This window comes from Felis catus, chromosome A1, assembly GCF_018350175.1.
Source record: "Felis catus isolate Fca126 chromosome A1, F.catus_Fca126_mat1.0, whole genome shotgun sequence".
NCBI lineage: Eukaryota > Metazoa > Chordata > Mammalia > Carnivora > Felidae > Felis > Felis catus.
Genome location: NC_058368.1, coordinates 13729125 through 13754635, shown reverse-complemented (window position 1 = coordinate 13754635; position 25511 = coordinate 13729125). Strand labels below are relative to the sequence as shown.

At 38.8% G+C, this 25511-nt stretch overlaps 1 long non-coding RNA gene across 1 annotated transcript in view; it reads right to left on the bottom strand.

The window, feature by feature from the left end:
- LOC109497423 overlaps positions 1–25511 on the bottom strand; it is a 48860-nt gene that overhangs the window by 13540 nt on the left and 9809 nt on the right. Inside the window, exon 2 of the long non-coding RNA XR_006593925.1 lies at positions 23913–24081. This is a non-coding gene — a long non-coding RNA (uncharacterized LOC109497423). The remainder of the gene's footprint in view (positions 1–23912; positions 24082–25511) is intronic.

Below are 25511 nucleotides of genomic sequence, written 5' to 3'. Positions count from 1 at the left end.
GATCCTGGGTAAGCAAATAACTATTAATTTCATGATTTGAGCTCTAATGTACCCTTGGGGATAAGGATGGATTGCTCAAAGTGTGGCTTCTTGATGTTCTGTAGATTTCTAGAAGGCTGTTTTAAATACAAGTAAACATGAAGTTGAGAAGTCAGCGGTAGCAGAAGATAGTGAAAAGGTGCAGTATTAGAAGGACTTCTAATTGTAGTTTGGAGGCCAATTAGCTATGCAATTTGGGTCAAATACTCCATTGTGCCTATGAAATGAGAAGGTTTTGCTCTGTTTCTTGCATGAACTCTAAAAAGGTTCTAAATATCAGAATGCAAAAAGATGTTAGCAGAGGCCAAAGTCTTCACCACCCAAAATGTTCAGACTTGCGATTACCCATTTCATAAAAGCAACTAACACAGTCTTGGGTAGTGAATAATGTTTGAATGGTTGGAGAATGAAGGGGAAAAAGCAATTTACTTCCTGAATACATCTAGAATATGTTACTTCTAAATCCTTCAGCCCTACTTTGGCCATCATTATTTTTTTTCCTGTGCTGGTGACTAAACTCTTGTGGTGTGTTTGTCCCTATCACTAAACGCATACTCCACATGACCATCCAAATGCCAGACCTAAATGTCCATCTGCTTTCTGGGCATCAAGTCCTTATTTCTCAATACATTTACTATACTGTCAATATCTTCCCCTCTTCTACCCATACCTCAGTACAGAACACCAGCATCTACAGAGTTGCCAAGCACAAAAACTGGGAATTAACTGTTTTTTCTTTCTCATCATATCACTGTTTATATTCTAATTAATTCTTAGTCCAGTTCATTCTCTCCATCTTTAAAATGTGCCCCCCTCTCTTGACCACAACTGCCTTAATTAAAGCCACCATAGTCTCTCACAGGTATTTCTGTAACAGCCTTTATTTCTGCCTTGAGCCTTTGCTCTTTCTCCTGTGAAGATGCAGACAGGTGGTCTCAACCCTAGAAGAGAAGTTTATCCTGTCACCCAATGAAAGCTCTTCAATGGCTCCCTTTTCCCCTTTGGGTAGAGTTAAGTGCAAACTCTTTAGTATGGTGTTAAGTTGAACAAGGGGGCCCTTATACTTAAGCGGCTCTAAAGCCAATGTGGCCTATGTAAGCACACAAAAGTTTAAGCCTGTCAATGCCTCAAGGTTATGCAGTCAAAACCTAAGACAACCAGTCACAAACAGCCAGCTAGGCCTTATGCAATAACTGATCAGTAATTTCCTTACTTTTCTTCTGCCTTTTGTCTCTCCTGAACCCCACTGGTGAAACACTCCTTACCACTTCCGGTTTGTTGCTGCCCAATTGGAATTGATTTGTGCTCAGATAAACTCTTAAAATTTTAACATGCCTCAGTTTATCTTGTAACAATGGCCAACCCAGTCCTTCACTTCCCTGTAACTCCTTGTAGGTCTTCCAAATACAGATTATAAAATCTTATATTTTAGGTGTCCTTTCTAGCAGCACTTGCTTCCTATACTTCCTTTAGTCCTTAGCTCAAGTGAAATCTTTTAGACTCTTCTCTGACAACCCCGCCTGCCTCCCATAGGTGCTCCCATTCCGTGTTCCCACCTTACTCGGTTCACATTTCCATCACTGCACTCAGCATGTGGGACTATATAATTACCTGCTGTTTGCCTCTTTCCCTGCCTGGGTGGAGTGCTCCTGAAGGCAAGCATTTTGTTTAGAAGGAATGGCTTGTAAGCCCTGGGGGTGACTGGGAGCTTTGGGAGGGAGGCTGGGACTGCTGGAAGCTCAGTTCAGAAGGGGCTAAGAGGTGGTGGTGGGTAGCTAGTTGGGGGAGGAGATGAGGCTGAAGGGGTGAGCAGTAGTCAGGCTTGAAAGCCTTCCTAGCGTGGTCCCATTTCTGAATTATTTTTTCCTCTTGTTAACAGACGTTGTTTGGCTGTATTTCTCCAGACAACAATGATGCAGATAATAAATGCAGTGTTTTTTGCCTTTCTATCAGAGTAGAAAAGAAAATGATTTGCCTCTTCATTTGGGAAAAAAAAAAAAAGCAGCTAACAAAGGGAGTGGTTGTAAACAATAGATTTAATTGCCTCTCCTAGGACTATTATTTGGTGTCTATTTAAGGCTACTAGATTTTACTTTAATTAATCCATTGTGTACCTTATTTGCATATATTTGCATATGTCTCTGTGATGCCTTTAAGGAATCTAAGATGACTTCAGCGGACTTCAAACCCTGCCTTTGGAGCCTGACAACACTTAAATAGGAGGTAGCTTTTAAAATGGTTTACAGAGAACAAAAGGAAGTGCCTTAGGGCAGAGACATGGTGGAGGTGGGGGTGTTAGGGTGCTCCTTATAGGGAAAAATTAGAGAAAAGGCCAGGCCCCTCAGCATCAGGGTCTCCCTCTTTCCCCAACCTGCACACCACTTTTGAGGGGCCCAACCCTTAGGGTGCTGGTCTAATTGGACAGCCTCTCAGATGGGGCTGAATTATTAAAGTAACACTGAGTTTCATTCTTCTTCACCGGTGGAGACATGAGCTGCCTTTAAGGGGTTTATTACTTCATGTCAATATTTTCTTTTGAGGCTCAGGGTCCCTGAGGAGCCAGGAAACTGGAGCCTCCTAGGAAGAGTATGTGAGACCGCAGAGGCCATCCCTGGGGAAACCAAGCTCAGCCGTGAAGAAATTAGTGGGAAGGAAGTACTCCTATTGGGATTTCTTAACTACTAATGTGGTTAAGGAAGTCTTTTCAGGGGAAAGGGAGGAGGAATCCACACTTCATAAGCGAGCTTAGGAGCTTTCTACAAAAAGAGGGAAAATGGGATGTCATAGTGTCAGGAAAAAAATCTGAAAGACATAGACATGGGCTAAATATATAAATAAATGATGATTAAGTGTCCTTTGTAGTGTACCTTTCAGGATTATCTCTTTCATTGACTTTGAACTATGTGCAACTTGGTTTGTTGTGATAACTAGCAATGCAAATGACTCTATCTAAAAACATGCAAATGAATTCTGTCTAGTAAAGAGACAATTGATTTCCCCTCACCAACCCCTCCACCAAAAGAAGCCAATTTGCATTTATTTGTAACTTTACTTTGGCATCCTTCTTGTCTACATACATGTTGTTCTTTGAATTTTTCTTTGACACTATTGGAATTTGTTGCTGGTCTCTCATTAATAAATATATTAAATTAAATCTTTGATATGCGTCCATTTCATATTTGTATGAGACTTATGATTTTACCTTAAAAAAAAAAAACAGAACAAACTATCCTTTAATACAGGGCAGATGAGTTTTCAAGTTATCATACATAGTCTCTTAAGGATTGTTTTTGATCACAAAAAGGAGGCTATCACTTTGTGTTTTGGCCTGATTAATTTACATAGGTTTAGTAATAAATCTTAAAGATAGGAGCCTCTGAGTATCATTAGCAAATCTAGACTTGCAGATGTTGAACAATGACAAGACCAGAGACTTAACTTCAATCCAGAAGTTTAATAAGGAGTCTCGGGTGGTATTTTCAATAGTTTCAATTATTCCAAAGATTTAGTAAAAAGTCTCACTGGTTCTTGTGTTCTGATTCTAAAAAACCAAGCCTAAGAAATTAATTTCTACAGTTTTTACCTGCAGTATCTATAAATTAGGCTAAATTCTTGTCTTCTTAAAGTCCCCACAATCTGCTAAGGTTCCTGACCTTCTCTGCTGCTGTTAAGTCTAGGAACCTGAAAACCACAGGGCAGGTACCAGACCATTTCCTAAGAAAGATTGTGGGCACTGGTTCCTCACATGAAATACAACCCTTGTTCCTTAATAATGGCCTTGTCGAAGCTTATTAAATATGTTTTATTCTCAAATATGATACTGTATGTATGGCCTGATTATGAAAATTTGTTAAATGATTTCTTTGTGCAAAGAAGGATAAATTTGTATTGACTTTATGCAAATAACTATATTGTTTCTGAAAAGGAGACTCAGTTAAATTATCTGTTCCTGAATTCTGAAGACCAGAATTATAAAATCTAGAATTGTGAGAACCTGATACTACTTAAAGAATCTTAAATTTTGGTTTCAGTTAAATTTCAGTTTACAAAATCATAATTTGAGAATTATTGATTTTTTTTTTTAAAGGAAAGGGGCTTCTTTATGTATGTATCAGAAAATAGAGCATTAAGCATAATTCCAGGGATGCCGGGTGGCTCATTCAGTGAAGTGTCAGACTCTTGATTTCGGCTCAGGTTCCTGGGATCGAACCCACGTCAAACTCCGCACTGACAGCATGAAGCCTGGTTGGGATTCTCTCTCTCCCTCTTTCTCTGCCCCTCCTAAGTAATCTCTATACCCAAAACAGGGCTCGAATTCACAACCCTGAGATCAAGAGTCACATGCTCCACCAAATGAGTCAGCAAAGCACCCCTTCTCATACTCCTTTTTAAATAAGGTGTAGTAGGCTGAATAACAAGTCCACCAAAGATCTTCATGTCCTAATCCCTAGAACTTCATAGATATAATTAAATTAAGGATCTTGAGAATGGAGATCATTCCACATTATCTAAGTCTGCCCAATATGAGCATTAGGGTTGTAAGATAAAAGAGAACGTAATGGGATGATGGAAGCAGAGATTGGAGTGATACACTTTGCAGATGGAAGAAGGGGCCACATGTCAAGGAATATAGGAATATAGAAATATAGGAATTTAGAAGCTGAAAAAGACAAGAAAATGGATTCTCCTTTCAAAGCCTCCAGAAGGAAAAAATCCCAAGCAACATCTTGATTTTAACCCACTGAAACTCATTTTGGACTTCTGATCTCAAGAACTATATGGGAATGCATTTGTGTTGTTTTAAGCCACTAAGTTGTAATTTGGTACAGTGGCAACAGGACATTAAAACATAAGTTAAAAAACAAACAAACAAACCCAAATCTTTGTGATTTCTCAGGAGTCTTTTGGAAAATCCTAAAAGTAGTTTACGTACAAAAGACGCATTGAGAGGTAGTGTTCAAGATGGTAGTTTAAGAAGATCCTGCACCCACCTCCTCCCATGTACACACCAAATCTATAGCTATCTATGGTAATTTCAGAGGGTAATTTCCCTCTGAAAAAGATTGAAAACTAGATGCACTGTTCTCTACAACACAGGATAAAAGGACCACATTGAGAAGGGTAGAGAGGTGACACATGGTCTCACAAAACAAAAAAACAAAAAACAAACCAAAACAAAATATCCCTAACACATCAACACAATAGGCAGGAATCTCACCAGACAGGTTCTCTTCCTGAAGGACCAAGGGGTTGGTGCCCAGATAAATCCCCACAATGTCTGGCTTGGAAAACCAACAGAGCTAATGTTCAGGGGTGAAATCCCAAAGTGCTATAGGAAACTGAGATTCCCCTTTTGGAGGGATCATGTGCAGTCCCACTCACCCTGAAACCCAGCAAAGAATCCAGCAATTCGAAAAGCACCTAAATTATATGTGAAGGTGGTTCATTTGCTGATTTGGAGCATTGGCTGGAGGGGCAGAGGACAGTTGAGACGCTCCCCAGAGACAGAGGCACTGACTGATGCTATCGCTGCACTCTCTACATGGCCTGCTAGCATGGAGGGGATATGCTCAGAGGCAGCATCTTCCCACCACCTTACTGGGGTGGGCAGGGGCCAGGGGTCGCAGCATTTACTGAGACTGGAAAGCGTGGGCAGTTACAGCGCTCCTCTGCTGCCTGGGGAAGCAAATGAGACTAAATCAAACTAAAAAGTTTTACACAGTGAAGAAAACCATGAACAAAAAGAAACCTACCGAACAGAAGATATTTGCAAATCGTATATCTTACAAGTGATTAATATTCAAAATATATAAATAACTAATACAACTCAGTAATGAAAAATAAAACCCTAAACAATCTGATTAAAAACTGAGCATGGGGCGCCTGGGTGGCGCAGTCGGTTGAGCGTCCGACTTCAGCCAGGTCACGATCTCGCGGTCCGTGAGTTCGAGCCCCGCGTCGGGCTCTGGGCTGATGGCTCAGAGCCTGGAGCCTGTTTCCGATTCTGTGTCTCCCTCTCTCTCTGCCCCTCCCCCGTTCATGCTCTGTCTCTCTCTGTCCCCCCAAAAAAAATAAAATAAATAAACGTTGAAAAAAAAAAAAAAAACTGAGCAAAGGGTTTGAAGAGACATTTTTTTCCAAAGAAGACAAACAGATGGCCGACAGACACATGAAACAATGCTCAACATTACTCATCACGAGGGAAATGCAAATCAAAACCACAGTGAGATGTCACCTTGTATCTGTCAGAATGGCTATTATCAAAAAGACAAGAAATAACAAGTGTTGGTGAGGATGTGGAGAAAAGAAATCCTCATGCACTGGTGGACTGTAAACTGGTGTAGCCATGACAGAAAACAGGACGGAGGTTACTCAAAAAACAAAATGGAGCTACCATACGATCCAGCAATTCCATTACTTGGTATCTACTTGAAGAAAATGAAAAAAACAACAATTTGAACAGATATATGCATTGTTATGTTCCTTGCAGCTTTATATATAATAGCCAAGATTTGGAAATAACCTAAGAGTTCGTTGATGGATGAATGAATAAAGATGTGCGTGTGTGTGTATATATGTGTATATATATATATATAACATATTACACATGATATATATATATGATATATATGATATGATATATATATATATGGAACTTGAAGGTATTATGCTAAATGAAATATATGATCTCACTTACATGTCAAATCTAAAAAACAAAACAACAAACAAAACAAAACCAAGGCCCATAAATACAGATGGACTGCTGGTTGCCAAAGAAGAAGGTGATTAGTTAGGGAGGAGTGCAGGGGTGAAGGGGATTAAGTAGAACAAACTTCCAATTATATGGAGTCTACCACAACTCCCAGTTATAAAATAAATAAGTCATGAGGGTGTAATGTACAGTATGGAGAATATAGTCAATAACGTATTAAATTTATAAGGTGACAGATGGTAACTTAGACTTATTGTGACCATTTTGCAATATATACAAATATCAAATCATCATGTTTTACACCTGAACCTAATACAATATTGTGTGCCAATTATACTTCAGTTTTAAAAAAGACACCTTGAGGTGCTTGAGTGGCTCAGTCGGTTGGCTCTCTGACTTCAGCTCAGGTCACGATCTCACGGTCTGTGGTTTCGAGCCCTGCGTCCAGCTCTGTCTTGAGAGCTCAGAGCCTGGAGTCTGCTTCAGATTCTGTGTCTCACTCTGTCTCTGCCTCTCCCCAGCTTGTGCTCTCTCTCTCTCTCAATAATAAATAAACTTAAAAAACTTTATTAAAAAAATTTAAAAAGACACCTTGAATTTTTTTTTTATTTAGTTTTAGAATCTAATATTGAAAAAACAAAAATGAAAAGAGGGGAAGCCTGGTCATTTATTAAGAGAGAATCAGATGCCTGAGTACATGGATAGTTTTAGCTAGAGTACTTATTAATCAAAGTGACAATGGAGTATATTGAATTAAGTGCAAAGGAAGTTATCATGACTTTAGCTCTTTCAGTGGGGATTAAAAAAAGTCATCAAGGACATGACTAAATCAGCCAAAGCACAAAAATTATTCTGATGAGATATGGAATCTCTGGTATCTGAACAGATTAAATAGACGATAAACAAGAACCTTTCCTGTTCCGTGTTAAGAACAGACCAAATGCTCCAATTTTAATGGAAAGACCAATTTTAACGGCAAGAAGACCAAATTCTAATTTTGTGTCATGTCCTTGAATATTTTTGGCATGAAGGATTAACAGAATTCTTTCTTTTTTCTAAATATGAATTATTTTATCAAAACTATGCCAACTTTGCCAAATTTTGAACATGTCATTGCTTTTAGGTTCACTATTTGTATTCACTATAAACCAAGGCAAGAAAATCATTTTCTGCATTCCTTCTACCATGTTGTATATCCATTCAAGTTTGAACCTTCACTATCATCATTCATATTCTGGAACAGCAGACTTAATTTTAAGACAAAATCCGTTTTCCCTCATACTCTCCATTACCTTTTAAACACAGTGTTATTTCTCTGCCACTCTTGTTCCTATCATTCTTAATCACCCATATTAATTTTAACTCCTAACTGAATAACTAACTTCTGTACAGAGAGAACAGGGTGGGAGGTTGGGGGAGCAGACCTGTCAAATCTGAGCATTTTAGAAAGTCAGTAGAGTAAATTTAACCTGACTCTCAATAGTCACAGGGATCATTTTACCACTTTGTTAAAATGGCAAAAAGGAATACCTTCATTAATGAAGTAGTTCTCAGTTTTTCCTCTAGAAACATTTGTCAATGTTTGGAGACATTTTTGATAATTATGATTTGGAGGACAGTGGGCAGTGCTAATGGCATCTAGTGGGTAGAGGCTAGGGATGTAGATATTCTTCAATGCATAGATAGCTGTCTACAGCAAAAAATTATGGGGTCCAAAGTGCCAATAGTACCTCTGTTGAGAAACCCTGCTTAATATGAGCTCAAGGTATAGCCACACTGCAATGTATTATAAGAAGCAAAGCTGTGTATGTATGTAGGTATTATATTTGTATTATATATATATATATATTTGTATTATATATATATATGTAAATACATATGCACATGTATATAACTATCTTCACTGGCCAATCTTACAGTATTCTGTCCTATTAGAAATTATCCAGATATCCAAAGATTATTCATTAACTAACTTAAGTTAAAGTTCTTAATGTTAACTAAAGGTCTTGAAAGTTATGTGTAAGCTGATGCCCTATAAAACACAATCACTGTTGATGTAAATGTATCAGAATTTATCAGAATTATAACCGTTTAATTGAATGTATTATGTTATAGTTTTCACAACCCCAAACTTTATGTGAAAATATGTTGGCTGTCTGATCAGTAAACCAGTATAAGATTTTTGGGGAATTCATATTAAAGAGTCTACTCATGAGAACGAGTACAAATCTATCGTGACATGTTTTCTTATAGTATATTCCACATAGAGAAAATTAAGGAGAAGATATATAGCTGTTTTATTTGATTTTATTTGAGAGAGAACATGCAAGAAGGGGAGGGCAAAGAGAGAGGGAGAGACAGAATCTTAAGCAGGCTCCACACCCAGCACAGATCCCAAAGCGGGGCTCGACCTCATGACTGTGAGATCATGACCTGAGCTGAAATCAAGGGTTGGAGTCTTAACTGACTAAGCCCCCCAGGCACCCTGACATAAGCTGCTTTTAAACCCAGGATTCATTTTGGTTACAGGAACTTGGGTTTTTATATAAAAGTGTTCTGAGCTAGCAGTTTCTGAGTTTGCTAGTGGTTGGTTCATGAATTTGGGGAATGCGTGATAGCACAGTTGAACTATCGGAAGTTTAGTTCATTTTCTAGGGATTCTGGAGATAGTCAGGGCTTATTATTATCTATAACAACCAGAACAGAGCTCCTTTACAAGGCTTTATAGTTTGTTTTATTAATACATGCAGGCATAGTAAAGTATTTCAAACTCACAACAAGAGGAATAGGGTCTTCTCAACTACAAACACTTGACAAACAGTTCGACACTTCAGTTCCAGTTGACATCAGCCAAGTAAATTCAGAATCACAAAAAGGGAGTGGTCCAGATCTCAGAGTTGCTCCCCTTTACAGTGGGCATATTTTAAAAATTGATTTGAGCTCACAAATAATCTGACACACAAACAAAAATACGAACAAGCCAGATTTTCTCTTTCTTACTTGGTCTCCATCATTTCTTGGGGCATCTTGGTGGTATGGCTCCCATAGCTGCTAAACTAATATCTTTAAAATGTCACAATGTGACTATTCTACACATACAGAATAAGCACAATAACATAAAGAGTTATTTAACTCATTGATGAAGGAGTCAGCAGGGTGGCAGAGCTGGTTCAGAGAACATTTGAAGGACAGAGCATTTAAAGGCAAGAAAGAAAAGAAGATTGCTAGGTTAGATACAAAACTGGTTTACGTCTGATAGTGCAGTAAAATTATATCATTTGGGGTTATTTTTGCTTCTGCAGAGAAATTATTTAATCTCTATCAGACAAAAATCTGATAGTTGCCATGTAACTTCCTAGAGTCTGGACCCTAATCAATAGTAAATGATATGATAAATAAAGATACATTCCCCTGGAGAATTAAAATGAGCTCTTCATGGATCGATCAGACAAGGATTCAATATGAGATTGAATCAGGACAAGGAGCCATCCTTTTCCCTTATTTTTGAGTTTTTGTCAATTTTCTTAATACAAAATTCTTTTGTAGGTGGCCCCAGGGAACTGGCAAGGAAATGTGGACTTCCAAATTCAGGAGGGCAGAAGGTCCCTTTCATTCATTCAACAAAAAGATATGTAGTATTTATTAGGGACCAGGCACTGCACTAGACCCTGGGACTATGGTAATGAACAAAGCATATAAATTCACCTGTGGTCCTTACATTCTAGTAGAGGGAGGGAGATTCGTAAGCAAGGTGTGTTTACATATTTGGTGGATAAAAGGGCTGTTGGTGATATGTTATAATACGTTAAATGATGGCAAGTGCTAATGGGAAAAATCACGTAGGAAGGGAAAGTGAGGAGTGTTAGGACTTTTAGGAAAGGCAACCAAGAAAACGTTCATGGAAGTGACAGCCCTGTTCTTGCATATTCCATTATATAATCCATTATATAATTCCATTATATAATTCTCCCTTTCTGGGTTCAACAGCACTAAAAGATTTATACCTGGGCTTGTAGCTTCATATACCAATGAAGAGCTGGAGGAGGTGAGGAGGGAGGGTGCCGTGGTGTGGGGGTGAGGTGGGGAAGGAGTCGTATTCCAGACCGCTGCCAAGTTCTGGAAACTTGGGAGAGGTGAACGTGGAGAGCCAGTATGGACTTGGATGCCATTTGAGAGCTTTGGATTTACTACCATTTTTATAACCACTGTGTGGTTGCATATAATGCCATAACCATAAATAAAAGCCACTGCGTGGTTCTAAGGAGGTTTTGTAAGCTTGGAGCTTGACCATGGCTGGTAGGTTTGGAACTCACGTTAAAAATGTGATTTTTGAATCATAAATTATGTTGGCTTAATTTTATATAATAAAAACATTTAAGTGATAAAATCATCATCCTATTCTTTTAGTTTTTTTAAAAAATGATATAATGGCATGGATGTTATTCTACCTCCTGCCTTAAGCTCTTTGGGGAGGAAAAAAGGGGGTGATTTAAAAAAAATGTACCTTAAGCCACCTTATGCCTTAGTCTTTTCCTCTCCTTTATAAGCCTTTCAGGAAGTAAGGTGCACCTGTCATGATTTTGGCCTCCACAAAACCCCATCTTTTCCCAGAATTTAATTTCATTTCTACACTTAAAGTACCACTTATGATATTGTATATGCCATGCAGAGAAAAGTGGAAATATTAATTGCTGGTGCTTCAGTCCAATTTGTGTGTCTCTGAGAAATGTCAGTGATAGGCAGCGTGTACTTCTGATGATGTTGAGTCAGCAGAACAGAGAGGGTTTCAAACAGAAGCAACGCAAGCACATGACAGAGGATCCTTGGGAGTAATTGGCAAAGTTGGTAGGGTAGTGCACCAATTAGCTTGATAATGTGAAGAAGGTATCTCAGAAGAGTATGCTATCTTAGAAATACTAATGGAACAAAGTAGTGTGAAGACAGACCCTTTACATCTTTCAGCGTGATTTTTCTGAAGCACCGGGTCACAGCCTCTGCAGTGTTACGGTAGTAATGGATCTGAATCAGCAATCCGAGGGGAATTTCAATTTCAATTAAAATTCCTGCTGGACCTTAACCTCTTCTCTCTCTTTCCAAATCAAATGGACTCAAGTTATTTTCATACTTACACATTAGAAACTCCTTGCAGGCACCTGGGTGGCACCTAGTGCCTCATAGGTGTGCAACCGAAGTTTGCTGAATGGACTAACAGGACTGCCCCTGAATGAAAGGCGACTCATGGACACTAATCATGAGTAACTGCTCCTGGATGCCAGACACTTCGAAAGGTGGTCTGTACGTGTGCTCTCCCCTAATCCTCTCAGCAATTTTAGGACTCAAACTGAAAGATAAATCCGTGGCTCCAAAAGTTAAGTAGTTTTCCAAAGCTGTGCCACTTTTGAAAGTCTGAAACTTACGGTTTCAATTCTCTTTCTGTCAATTCTCTTTTTGTTACCCTGCCCTCGGATCATCTTGGCAGTTTTTCGTAAAAACCCAACAAGCAAAAGGAAAAAAAAAGTTTAAAGTCCTTTGCATATTATAATCTTAGGTTAAAGCCCCAAATAAGGTCGTGCTTCGAAAGGACCTTCAGCATAGATTGAAAAATGAGGACTTTTTACTTTTATAGCTGTGTCCCACTTAGTGTCACTTTTCATCTATAAAAAAAAAAGCAATTTCATGAAGTGCTAATTTTAATCAGCTTACATCTGCATAAGGACCTCTAGCCTTGCTCTTGCATATTCCATTATATAATTCTCTCTTTCTGGGCTTGACAGCATAAAAAAGATTTATACCTGGGTTTGTAGTTTCATACACCGGTAAAAACATTAGGCTGTTTTTTTTTTCCCCATTTCAAATACCGTCTCTTTTTCTGAATATTAGTTATACAGAAGGGCCTCCGTAAGTATCACAATGCATATTAAATTAAACATCAGAGTTAATCATAGATTCTTTTAAAAGACTTTTTGTTAAAAAATTTTTAAATATTATTTTAAGTTTGCTTATTTTGAGAGAGAGAGAGAGAGAGAGAGCGCAAGCAGGAGAGGGGCAGAGAGAAAGGGAGAGAGAGAATCCCAAGCAGGCTCTGCACTGTCAGCACAGAGCCTGATGTGGGGCTCAAACTCATGAACTCAAACACCAGGGAACTGTTGAGATCATGACCTGAGCTGAAACCAAGAGTAGATGCTTAACAACTGGGCCACCCAGGTGCCCCTAAAAGAGTTTTTTTTTTTTAAGTTTATTTATTTTGAGAGAGAGACAGAGACACAGCCAGTGGGGGAAGGGCAAAGAGAGAGGGAGAGAGAGAATTCCAAGCAGGCCCTGCACTGTCCTGGCGAGCCCGATGGGGATTGAGCCACCAGGCACCCCATCATAGATTCTTTTGGTCTATGAGAAAACTTTATTCTGTTGGTTTTCTCCTAATATGGTTACAAATTTCTGAATTTCAGCAATTTCTGAATTCAGGTAAGCAGATCAAACATTTTTTTTTTCTCAGTTTTTCTTTTCACAATTCTGATATGCTGTTGAGACTACTGGAATGTTTTCACCAGTCAGTACTAATGTTATAGTTTGATGTGGTTGTGTTTGCCAAAGTATAATGGCTTTTTACTGCCCTAAAACCACTTTACTAAAGGCTCAGAAGTGAAGCTTTTATTTATTTATTTTTTTCCAGAAGGAACTTTAAACTGCACCCTTGAGTTTCAGTGGTTAGGAACCGGATTAGTTCCCAACAGATATAAATGAAAATAGCCTTTTCAGAGGCACGCATGTCCCTTCCAAGGAGTCCTGGCACTCTGTTATACAGTTAGAACCAGAGTTGCGACCCCTGCATCATGAGAGCAGATCAGTCTGAAGCAGATGTGTTAAGCCGTCTTTCTATGTGGCATCTACCCCTAGTAGGTGCCTTGTGAAACAGTTGGCACACCCACGTAGAATAATTGAGGAGCATTTAATGAAGGAGCTAATTACCAGGGTATAAGCAGCATTAGGGAAACCAACAAAGGATGGTGAAGGTTATCAACAGGAGGAACACTTACCATGTCAAGACCTATAGGGGCAAGGGGATGAGAACAATTACTAGAACCTGGGGAGAGCTATAGCTGTCAGAGAAGCTCCGGGGAGGAGTGGGGGCTTTAGGAGAGGAACCCAAGACAGACAAGCCTGTGTGACCTGTGGCCTGGCAGGCAGGGAGCAGGGGAACTAAGTAGCTGGTCTCTGTTCTCCTGCTACACTCGGATCCCTTGCTGGTACTTCCCACTGGCTGAATCTGATCAGAGATGGGAAGCAGGGAGCTGTGTGTCACATTCCAGATAAGCCTCCTGACACCTAGAGCAGAATGGAGAGGATGTCAGGGAAGGGCAGGATTTCTCAACCCTGTTGACAGTTTGGCTGGCTAATTCCTTGTTATGAGGGTTGCCCTGTGCACTGTAGGAGGTCTAGAAGCTTCCCTGGCCTCTACCCACCAGTGGTCAGTAGTGCCCCCCTCCCCTAGTCATGACAATAAAACATGTTTCCAGACGTTGCCACATGTCCTGTGGGAAGCAAAACTGTCCCTCACTGAAACCACTAGGTCGGTGGATTAAAAGTGGATTTGTGACATCAAGGATGACCATTCATTCATTCATTCATTCAAGGAAGAACATGTTTTTTACTTTGTGGCTCAGCTATTGGCCAACTGGAATTATAAAGACCAAAAGACATGATCTTGCTTTCGTGAAGCTTACCATTTTACAGAGGAAGGAAGATAATTGGGTAATCACCAATAACAAAGTTATAGCATAGTGCTGTACTAGAAGTTTAAGCAAAGTGCTATTCAATCTCAAGGCAAAGACGTGTCAACTGTCAAATCTCTGAAACAATGTGTTGATTAAGCAAACACATTGTTTATAAGCAGAGTCAAACTAGCAGGGTGCAGGGTTTATGACATAATAGTTTTCGATTGGTAGGCATAGTGAGGCAAGGGGATTGAAATGAGTCTTGATGAGTAAACTCTGTCTTGATATGTAAACTAGTTTGGTTGGCTCACAGTCATATCTTCCAGGAACAAATATTTCCTAGAGCAAATAGCTAAGTTATTTTTGCTTGTCTCAGTATTTTTTAACATAGTCACAGGAAAATATGCCTGGTCCCAGGATTATTTAACAAAGAGACAGGAAATTAATTTAGTTTCTGTCTCAGAGTGCAGAAGGGAAAGGAACATTTATGACACATCAGTTATCAACCAGGTATGATTGCATGCTTTAATCCTTAGACTAGCCCTGAAGGCTTAAGTACTATTCTTCCTGCTTTAGAGATGAAAAAGGGAGACTCAATTGCCCAAGTTTACAAAGCAGCTGGTAGTGCCTGGAATTAATTTTCCCATGGGGATAGGGAGTTGGGGAAAGATTCTAAAGGGAGAGGATATTCTGCATCACCTCCAAGATGAATAGGATTACAACAACTGGGGAAGACAAGATGGGTGGGAATGGGGCAAATGAATTCTGGGAAAGAGAACAGCATGAATGACGACCCCAAAGTGTGAAAGTGTTCCCGAAAGTGTTTTAGGGAACACGCTATAGGTTTATGGGAGATTGATATGGGCGGTGAGGAACTCATATTGATTAGAATTCAGGCTCACCAGAGGAAGCACTTTTCTCCCACTCTTCATGTTCCTTTTGTAAAATAGGGACTTCTAACAACATTTCTACCTTCTCAGGATTGTACTGGGGAAGCAGCACCTCTGGCCTCTACCCACCAGATAGATGCCAGTAGCCTCTAAACTTGAACTCTCACTCTCTCCTTACAGGAAGGAGGAGTGAGTAGGCTGGTTTGTGAGGTGGAGTGAAGTTCTCTGCTCTTCGTAGGCTGGGGTCTTGATTCTTGCTCTCTCGCCTTCCCCCCAGGTTTTGCAGCCTGTGTTGAGCATCTTCATGCTGAAAGGAAGGCCCAGAGTTCCCTACGGGCTTGTTTCTTCCTCTATCCCAGCGTAGAACAAGGCTTTTATCACATTAAATGTACACCTTCTATGGGAAACATTACATGAGTGATTAAGTGAATATATAGAATAGAACAACCATTTATAGGAAGTGTTACATGACATAAGAATGGTTGTGAATAACTTTCCTCATTCTAAGCATATGTGTTCTCTTATTCCTTTTCAGGCTCCAGAGGACTCAGTGAGATTTCTAGATTTGTTGTGATCATTCTTCCCTTCCCTTCCCTTCCCTTCCCTTCCCTTCCCTTCCCTTCCCTTCCCTTCCCTTCCCTTCCCTTCCCTCTTCTCTTCTCTTCTCTTCTCTTCTCTTGTCTTCTCTTGTCTTCTCCTCTTCTCTCCTCTTCTCTCCTCTCTCCTCTCCTCTCCTCTCCTCTCCTCTCCTCTCCCCTCCTTTCTTTTCTCTTCTTTTCTTTTCTTTCAACTATTGGTTTTGATACAATTTCATTGTTAACCTGAACTGATTTCACTGTTTGTTTGCTCCAGCTGTGGTATTCAGTGGACTGAAAATCAAGCTAGGTCTCAGAAATAATTGAATTTGAAAATCATTCTTATTCTTTCCCTATCTGAATCAAGGAATAAAGATCTGCCAAATGTGGTCCTTCATCAAGGCTCCTCCAGGTGTGTCTTTGATCCTCCCCACCCCCTCTCCTTTCCCTTTCCCTTTCATGTAACAGATGAGAGACCCACACAGGCATTCTGCATCTGCCCTGTCACACCCACCCATGCTCACACCCACCCACACTCACAGCCACACCACACACTTTCCTTCCAGGCAGGGAGCAGCCTCTAGGGGCAACAGCTAGTTCCCTCCCTTCTTGGTGGCTAGCCGACTTAAGAACAAGCATCAGGGGTGCCTGCGTGGCTCAGTGGTTAAGCGTCTGACTCCTGCTCAGGTCATGATCTTCCTGGTTCGTGGGGGCTGTTCGTGGGTTCAGATTCTGTGTCTCCCTCTCTCTGCCCTTCCTCCCTTCACATTTTCTCTCTCTCTCTCTCTCTCAAAAACAAATAAACATTAAAAAAAGAAAGAAAGAAGAGAAAAGAAAAGAAAAGAAAAGAAAAGAAAAGAAAAGAAAAGAAAAGAAAAGAAAAGAAAAGAAAAGAAAAGAAAAAAGAAAAAAAGAAACACCAGAGGAAGGCTGGAAGAGGTTTGGGTTTGCAGGTAGCTGTTCTCCAATGGCAGACTCTACTGTGTTTAAGGCTACCCTCTACCTTCTTGTCCAATTGTGCATCTTCAAACTTTTTTTAGGTCCATTTGTTTTTCCCTTCCTGGTAGGATAATAGAACTGAATGTTCATAAAACAACCGTGGCCATTAATTTTCAAAGGAATTAGTTTGCGTTACAGGCATAACTAAAAAATCGATTAGATAATTGCCGGTTGACAGCATGTAAACCTGAGGGCGATATAGTCTGGTTTATCTTTATTCTCAAGGACTAATCATTTAAGTATCAACTTCTTTGGAATGTTGAAGACACCAACATGATTCTTCATGAAAGCTCCAAATAAATGATGTCCTGTCTGTGTTTACAAAGGCAGTAAAAAATAGACTGCAGGTGATTACCTGGTCAATTTAACCAAATCAGGATGAATTATTTTCAAATTAGTCTTTAGATCCGTCCTGAGAAAGATGGATTTAATACTACCCCCTTCCAAATGTGCATTCTTGTTATCTTTATGATCTTAATTCAAGTTTTTCATCACTCAAGGTAAATCATTCAAAGCATGCCTCTTTTTCCTTTTTTTTTTAACCACCATTTAAAAAGCTGTTTTAGATGAATTGGATCTTACAACTGTGTAAGAAATATGAACAACAGTATGGTTATTTTGTTTACCCAGGCCATTGGAAACAGTTAATTGTGAATACACTGGGAGATACACCACTTCCCATTTAAACAAGTAATCAGAGATATTTGGGAGAGATGTGTGCCAAGCTGTGATAGGAAGATAACCATCATCAAGCATCATTAGGCATTTACGGTTTTACTTAAATAAGACAACAAACTTATGTTTTCTAGATATAAATGTATTTTTTTAATTTTTTAAAATTTATTTATTTTGAGAGAGAGAGAGAGAGAGAGAGAGAGAGAGAGAGAGACAGAGACAGAGAGAGAGAGAGAGAGCAGGGGAGGGGCAGTGAGTGGGAGAGGTCAAATCCCAAGCAGGCTCTGCACTGTCAGCACGGAGCCCGATGTGGGACTTGAACTCACAAACTGAAATCATGATCTGAGTCAAAACTAACAGTCCATGTTTAATCGACTGAGCCACCCAGGTGTCCCATAGACATAAATATTTACGCAGAACCAGCATATCTTCTTTTGATCTTTAAGCTGTGTTAGTTACAACTATCATTTATTGCAGGTTTTATATGTATTATCATGCTAGTTATGCCTATTAGTCCCATTTTATAGAGGAGAAAACCAAGGTGCATAGCTTTCATTTTCTTCTCAGTCTTGTTTAGGAAGAGTCAAATTCACAATTTCGGACTTCATGGGGGCCATCTCCTGAGTATTACCTCCTATTGTGAAGAAAGGTTTTTTTTAATGTGTGGAATTTGTGTAATCAAGTAACCTGCAGTTTAACTAAATTCTAGAATTGAACAGGCCTCAGCGGCTAATGGCTTCATGCGATATATTAACTTGAAAGAAAAATGCTCTAAATATATAACTGAATGTACAACATAATTAGAAACTATAGTCTTTTATTCTGTTTTGAGAGTTATAGTAAATCTGAAATGAAAAATCGTCCACTTTACAGTGGAGGACTGCACACTGTAGATATGAATATGAATAGAAATATATTTGTTTACTATATTGAATTTTACATAAATTAAAAAAAATATGCATTTATTTCCAGAGAGAGAGAACACAAGCAGAACAGGGGCAGAGAGAGAGGGAGAAAGAATCTCAAGCAGACTCTGTGTGGTCCGTGCAGAGCTCGATATGGGCTCGAACTCACAAACTGTGAGATCATGACCTGAGCCGAAATCAAAAGTCAGACGCTCAACCTATTTGGCCACCCCAGCGCCCAGAGTTTTACATTTTTTTGATGAAAGAGCGTTTTTTAAAAAATCTGACATTAGAGTAAAAAAATTATCTCTAATTTACTTTATCTTTATTTTCAGAAAATATAAAGAATACAAAGTTACAAAAGTTTAAAAATACATAAAAACAAAGAACAAGTCCACTTTCTACTACATGTTGCAATTGCCTGTTCCCCTTCCCAGAGTCAATCGCTGTAATCACTGTGCCATGTATCCTTCCACAAATTTTATGTATATACAAGTATCTGTCCACATTCTTTTAAACACAAGATATTAACATGCTATCCAAACTACTCCTCACATTGTTTTTTTTTTTTTTTTTTTTTTTTTTTGCTTAACAGTATATCTGGTAGATTGTTCCATAGCAGTTTAGAAATTGTTTTTCCTCTCTTTTTAAAAAGCTGCAAAATATTCTGTGGTATGAATGAACTATAATTTATCTAACATGGCTTCAACTTAATAATCATCCCCGATTAAATAAACAAAAAGACTTCCAATTTCTTTCTCTCTTTTTTTATGTATTGGGGTCTGGCTTGTTGTGATCGGTGTATTGCTTCTCTGCTGTACTGTGCCTCAGCAAACGATCTACATGACATGTGTTTACTTTTCCACGTCCCTACATTCTCAAATTGTTTGCTAACTTCCTTTGACAATGAATAGAGAATTTGGGATCTTAGGCATAATCTTTTGAAAACTAAGTTGAGGTTCACTGATCTAGGAGTCTTGAACCACCGTGTCATAGAAGTCACTTCCATTCTGTCAGTCCTGCCTGGGAGGGATTCAGTATTTTCCCACGACAGTCTCTGTCTGGATAAATGATCTAGTCCACACAGTTTTTAATAAAATTGCTTATTGATCCCACTGATGAGCTTTGTCAGAGTCAACATATAAATATCAGCATGTGAATGTCTGAATTATGAAAATGTACTGCAACTTACTCTTCAATTTAGCAAAAACGCATTCAGTATCTGCACTGTTACTGGTAATAGGCTAGGTGTGGAGATACAAAGATAAATAGGGCATTGCTTTTGCCTGCCAAAGGTTTTCATTAAGGTTTCAGAAATAGATACAAAACTGTGGTTAACTTGTACTTTTTCAAAGAAGGATGCTTGATTATGTCTTACGGGGTTTCAACAATTGTTGAAAGCTTGTATACACCAGAAAAATAGCCATGTGAAACCATGGTAATTGGGATCCAGTTGGATTATCTCAAATACCTCAATGATTATAATCCTATAGTTGAGACCTATCATATGGGAAATTACCTTGCATATTCCAAGTATGCTATGAGGTATGCTATGTTGGAAGTCACAGACCAGAAAGGCTCATAGACCACATTACAGTGCTTGAATCACATGGCTTATTAAATCAATTTAAAACATAGAACAACAAGCAAGGGTAAAGAGATGGGGTAAATTAACATTCCTGGATAAGGGAATGAACATATGGAAGGACTATGATACCTGTGACCTGGGGTTCAGAAGGCTACAGATCTTCTCTGTCTCTCTCTGCCATCTTAGACCTTCTTGCTAAAATTGTGCTTATGAGGACCAGAGGTGAGATTTGAGGTAGCAGTTCACAGAAAGAAGGCGTCCTGAGCCAATGATATGTACTTATTCTACAGGAGCCACTCAGGGCCAAGAACATCTGTAAATAGTTATCGCTCGCCAGTTAGCCTGTAAACAGCCATAGGTCTTATGTGCGTATTTTGGGTAGAGTACACATGGGACCCACATGAGGCCATCCTAGATGTCACCAATGGATGATTGAATTTGAGGGTGACATAGTGGTCATCTCAGAGGTGGTTTGATTTTGGCCTTACTCTTGCTTTTTATGTATTCCGTTGTTTGTTGACATGTCTTACAGGTTACTAACTTACTGTCTAAATTTAATATATTCCATGAATTCCACCTATACCTTGCAAATTACTTACTCAAATATTATGTGTGCATAACAAACAAAATATCTTATGAATTTTGCCTGTTAAAATTTATACTATGCTCAACATTTATTATGAGTTCAGTCCATCATATTTGTTTTTTTTTGTCTCCTATAGCAGAATTGAATATTCTCAAACAACATAGAAAGTGCACATTATAAGACCTTGTTCTTGAATTCCAGTGCCATGTCAGACTTGGGTACTGAGACTCAATTTCAATAGTTCCAAATTGAACTCATTATCTTTCACTATAAAACCTTCTTTGATTATTCTATAATGATTAATGGAATGAATTTCTACTCCAATCTTAAAATGCTCTTTTTCTCTATCAGAATCATGGAAGACTTTTGCTATACCTCAAAAATACCTCTTCAATTTTCTTGTCTTCTATTTCCACCGTTTCGATACTCTTCTGCTTGTTGCCAGCTTTATTTTTTGTAGTACAAGCTGATTCCTGACTTCCTGTCCAGCATCCTCCCACCCTAATCCCTCACCCAAGATAACTTTCCATTTTTCCTAAATACCCTGTATATTAATACATATGACAATTATCATATTAACATATTTTAAATTTTGAAATATAGATTCACAGGTATTTGCCTAAATGATAGATCGTATGTATCCTTTATCCAGTTTCTATCAGGTACATTTTTTTTTTGCCTTTTCACTTTTTTTTCTTATAATCTAATTTTTTAATTTTAATTCCAGCACAGTTAACATACAGTGTTGTTTTAGTTTCAGGTGCACAATAGTGTGATTCGACAATTCTATACATTACTCAGAGCTCATCGCTGTAAGTGTGCTCTTTAATCCCCATCACCTATTTAACCCATCCCCCCAACCCCTCCCTTCTGGTAATCATCAGTTTGTTCTCTATAGTTAAGAGTCTGTTTCTTGGTTTGTCTATCTCTTTTTTCCCCTTTGTTCATTTTTTTCCCTTAAATTCCACATATGAGTGAGATCATATGGTATTTGTCTTTCTTTGACTGAATTATTTCGCTTAGCATAATACGCTCCAGCTCTATCCATGTTGTTGCAAATGGCAAGATTTCATTCTTTTTTTTTTTATGGCGGAATAATATTCCATTGTATGTATACAGCATATCTTCTTTATCCAGTCATCTATTGATGGGCACTTTGGTTGCTTCCACATTTTAGCTATTGTAACTAATGCTGTAACCAGGTACATATTCTTTTTATGTTTGGAATATCCATTTTTTTCTTAATTATCTGGCATATTCTTAATCATCCTTTAATATTCAGCTTCAAAGTCATAAAGCTTTCCCAACTTTCTTCCCACCGTCCCGAATTAATTGCTTCTTTTTTAATGCCTTTTTCTCATGTGTTATCATAACTATCTTCTTTGACAATCCATGACCTCTTTAAGGACAAGGACTATGTTTTATTCATCTCTGAGCCCCTAGGACCTAGCTCAAAGCATGGCACATATTAAATGTCTGATAAAATATGATGAATTTAGTGTAAATTATATTTCATTTCAAGAAAATTGGAGGTAAAAATCCAATTATACAAAACAGATGCATTTAGTGGGTGATGTTTTAATGAGGGGTGTTATTACAGATTCCTTTCAATATGATCTTTCCTAGAGAATTTAAAATATAATTCAATTTTCAAAAAAAAATTACTATTACCTTCATGAATAAATACATCTACTGAGTAATATTAGACTAATATTTAAATATATATTCAAATGAAAAATTCCAATCTAAAATATGGGAGCAACTTTATTCTTTCTCCTCGTTCCCAATATGTAGTAACAGCATCACTTCTGGATTGGGGATTCTGACTTCATACTCTGTCGCCTGCTTCATTCTCCTGTAGCAAAGCTGCATGAGATCTGAATGCATGTAGGCCTCTCCAGGCTTTGTGCATGAACGAGGAGGCCTCGCGAGTATGTTGGCTGATCTCAGCCCCTCTTCAGAGTTTCCTAAACTTTGTCTCACTTGTGCCCTTGATCAAGACTTCTGATCTTTTGCCTCTCTGCCCACCCCAGACATCTGCCCCCTGGAGGCGCCTGGCTGTAATAGCTGTAGGGGCACCTGTGAGAACTTCGCTGTGCTGGAGTGGGGAGCACAACACTCTTTTTGCTGGTGTGTCCATTGTCATCCTACAGCTCACCACTGCAGCACAGAAGTTGTGACAGAAACAGTGATTCCCATCCGTCACATTCTCCAAAACTATTTTGATGAACAGCTTTAAAAAAAAAAAAGGTATTGTGTTGATCTTACGGTGGTGATGACTGTGGTGGCAGGAAAATGGAGAAGAAATTGATGGCACAACAATGACACAAACAGAGAAAATTGGTAAATGTGGTGCTTCTCACACCTATGCCCACTCCCTCAGCCACGCTTGCTGAAGGACCCACCACTGACTGCCACACCAGGTTACCCCTGGCTTGTATCTTAGCCTGGTACCGCCTCTGGACACTGGTGGAGGCACTTTCTATCATTCACACTCTCAATCTTATATCCAGAGTCTTGGAAGTTTCCGCATCCAAATGACATCCCCTTCCTTTTTAAAAAAAAATTTTTTTTAATGTTTATTTATTTTTGAGAGAGAGAGAGACAGCACGAGCAGGCAAGAGGCAGAGAGAGAGGGAGACACAGAATCTGAAGCAGGATCCAGGCTCTGAGCTATGAGCACGGAACCCAACATGGGGCTCAAACTCACAAACCATGAGATCATGACCTGAGCCGAAGGTGGATGCTTAACCAACTGAGCCACTCTAGGCAACCCAATATAGATGTCTTTTTTATTTTTTATTTTTTAATGTTTCATCCCCTTCCCTTTCTTAGGAAGGTTAGACCTAGTCTCAGAGGCTGGCTGGGGTTAGATACCATCTTGTGTTCTCTCTCTCTTCTCTTTTTTTGTCTTTTCCAAGGCCCCTGCACAAACTCCTCTCACTTTCTTCAGCTCAGGTACTAAAAGCTAGCATGCACATCACTCACTGCTCACCTCTGTCCGTCCCAATATCAAAAGCCCCAAGCAATTGTATGGTAGGCATAGCTGAGAGATCCTGCTACAGGTTGGTTAAGTTGGAGGTAGGAGGTAGGGTTGTTATTCCCATGATCATGACCTCTATTAATGAATAAAACCGTGCTCTGCACATTTGACACACCCGTTGGTCTCTTCTTAAATTAAAATGTAATAATAAAGTGTGGATTTTTTTGACAAATGAAGTATTTCTTTACCTGTGAGTTAGAAACAGCAGAATCAGCCTTCACATTCTCCTGTTGACCTCAAAAGCAACTGGTATTGTTTGGAAACGATCACACAGGCATTTCTACTTCTGGGCACCGAAATTACTTTTCTCTCTTTTCATTCTCTGACATCTTAGAAGTGAAAACAAGGACTTTTCATCTGTTTAGGGACAAAGAACCAGTGGAGTGAGTGACACAGCACTTTTATTCTTGGCAAGGCTTGACATCGAAAGAGCAGTGGGAGATAACTTTCAAGTGGGCCTTAGGAGGAAATCCAAAGGACTGCCTTTCTGCAGGGTCAAATATCTCTATCCTGAGTGAATCATTCAAAGCAACAGGGCTAGAGGCAGCCCGGGGCTGTCAGCGGCACATGCCGTCAGCTGTCACCTTCTGTTCTGTTGAGCAGAAGAATTTACAAGAACAGTGATTCATTGAATAAAATAGCTCATTAAGGTAAAATTAGATGGCCAGGAAATCAAGTCAGCATTTTAGAACTCTTACGGTAAAATAAGCATTTTGTAATACGATGTTTTAGAACTCATATTGTAAGCAATATTGTCTTATTTGTGGAAAGCATATCAATGAAGGACCCTAGAAAACCGTGGGTGTTTTTCTCCTGAAGTCTTTTTTTCATCTGTTTCTATACCAAGCTAGTACCTTAGGCTGATTGTGAAGGGAAAACACTAGAAAAAGTTTTCATCCAAGGAAATAATGTAATGGGGCTAAGTTTTTGGCTAAGGGATTATTTTCGGTCAAATTTTATCCCAAGGATGGTTATTGGATCCCATATGGGCACCATCCTTTTGTTAATTGTGCTATTTGGGGCCATCTCTTTCCCTCCCAACTTATAACTAACACTGCATCTTGCTCTGCACACTTACAAAATCTCATTGGAATCAATGAAATTCAGATGGAAAAGACAAGGATTTGGACATTTGATTTCTGTATTTCTTATTAGATTCTCTAAAAGTTTCTAGATGCATTGGATGTAGACAGAATAACTTTTTAGTCTCATTGAAATATCCAGCACACAATTTACATTTATTGATTCCCAGGGTTGTGGTGATAGGTTTCTCAGAACCCTAAAGCTGATAACTGTCTTTGAACAAGAAAGTACTCTGAGATACCCAAGATTTGAGCTGTCTAACAGAGATACAATGAAAGCCGCACAGATCAGTTAAAATCTTCTAATAGTTACATTTAAAAAGCTAAAAAAAGGATATGTTAATTTTAATTGTGTGTTTTATTTAATCCAATGTTTCTAAACTATTATCATTTCAATATGTAATTGGAATGTAAAAAAATGGAGATATTTTACATTCTTTTTCATTGTACTAAGTCTTTAATATTCAGTGTGTATTTCATGCTATCTAAATTTGGGCCATCCCCATGTCAAGTGCTCAGTAGCACTTGAAACCACATGTGATTAGTAGCTACCATATTAGATAGCACAGCTCTAGAGAATAATAAGTGTAATAAAATTAGTACATGTTCTAAATATATGCATAACTATATGGAATTTCAAAACATTTCCTGTTTCCAACAGTGTTGGATTTTCTGAACATGAATATTTTGTTTTTAATTAGATTC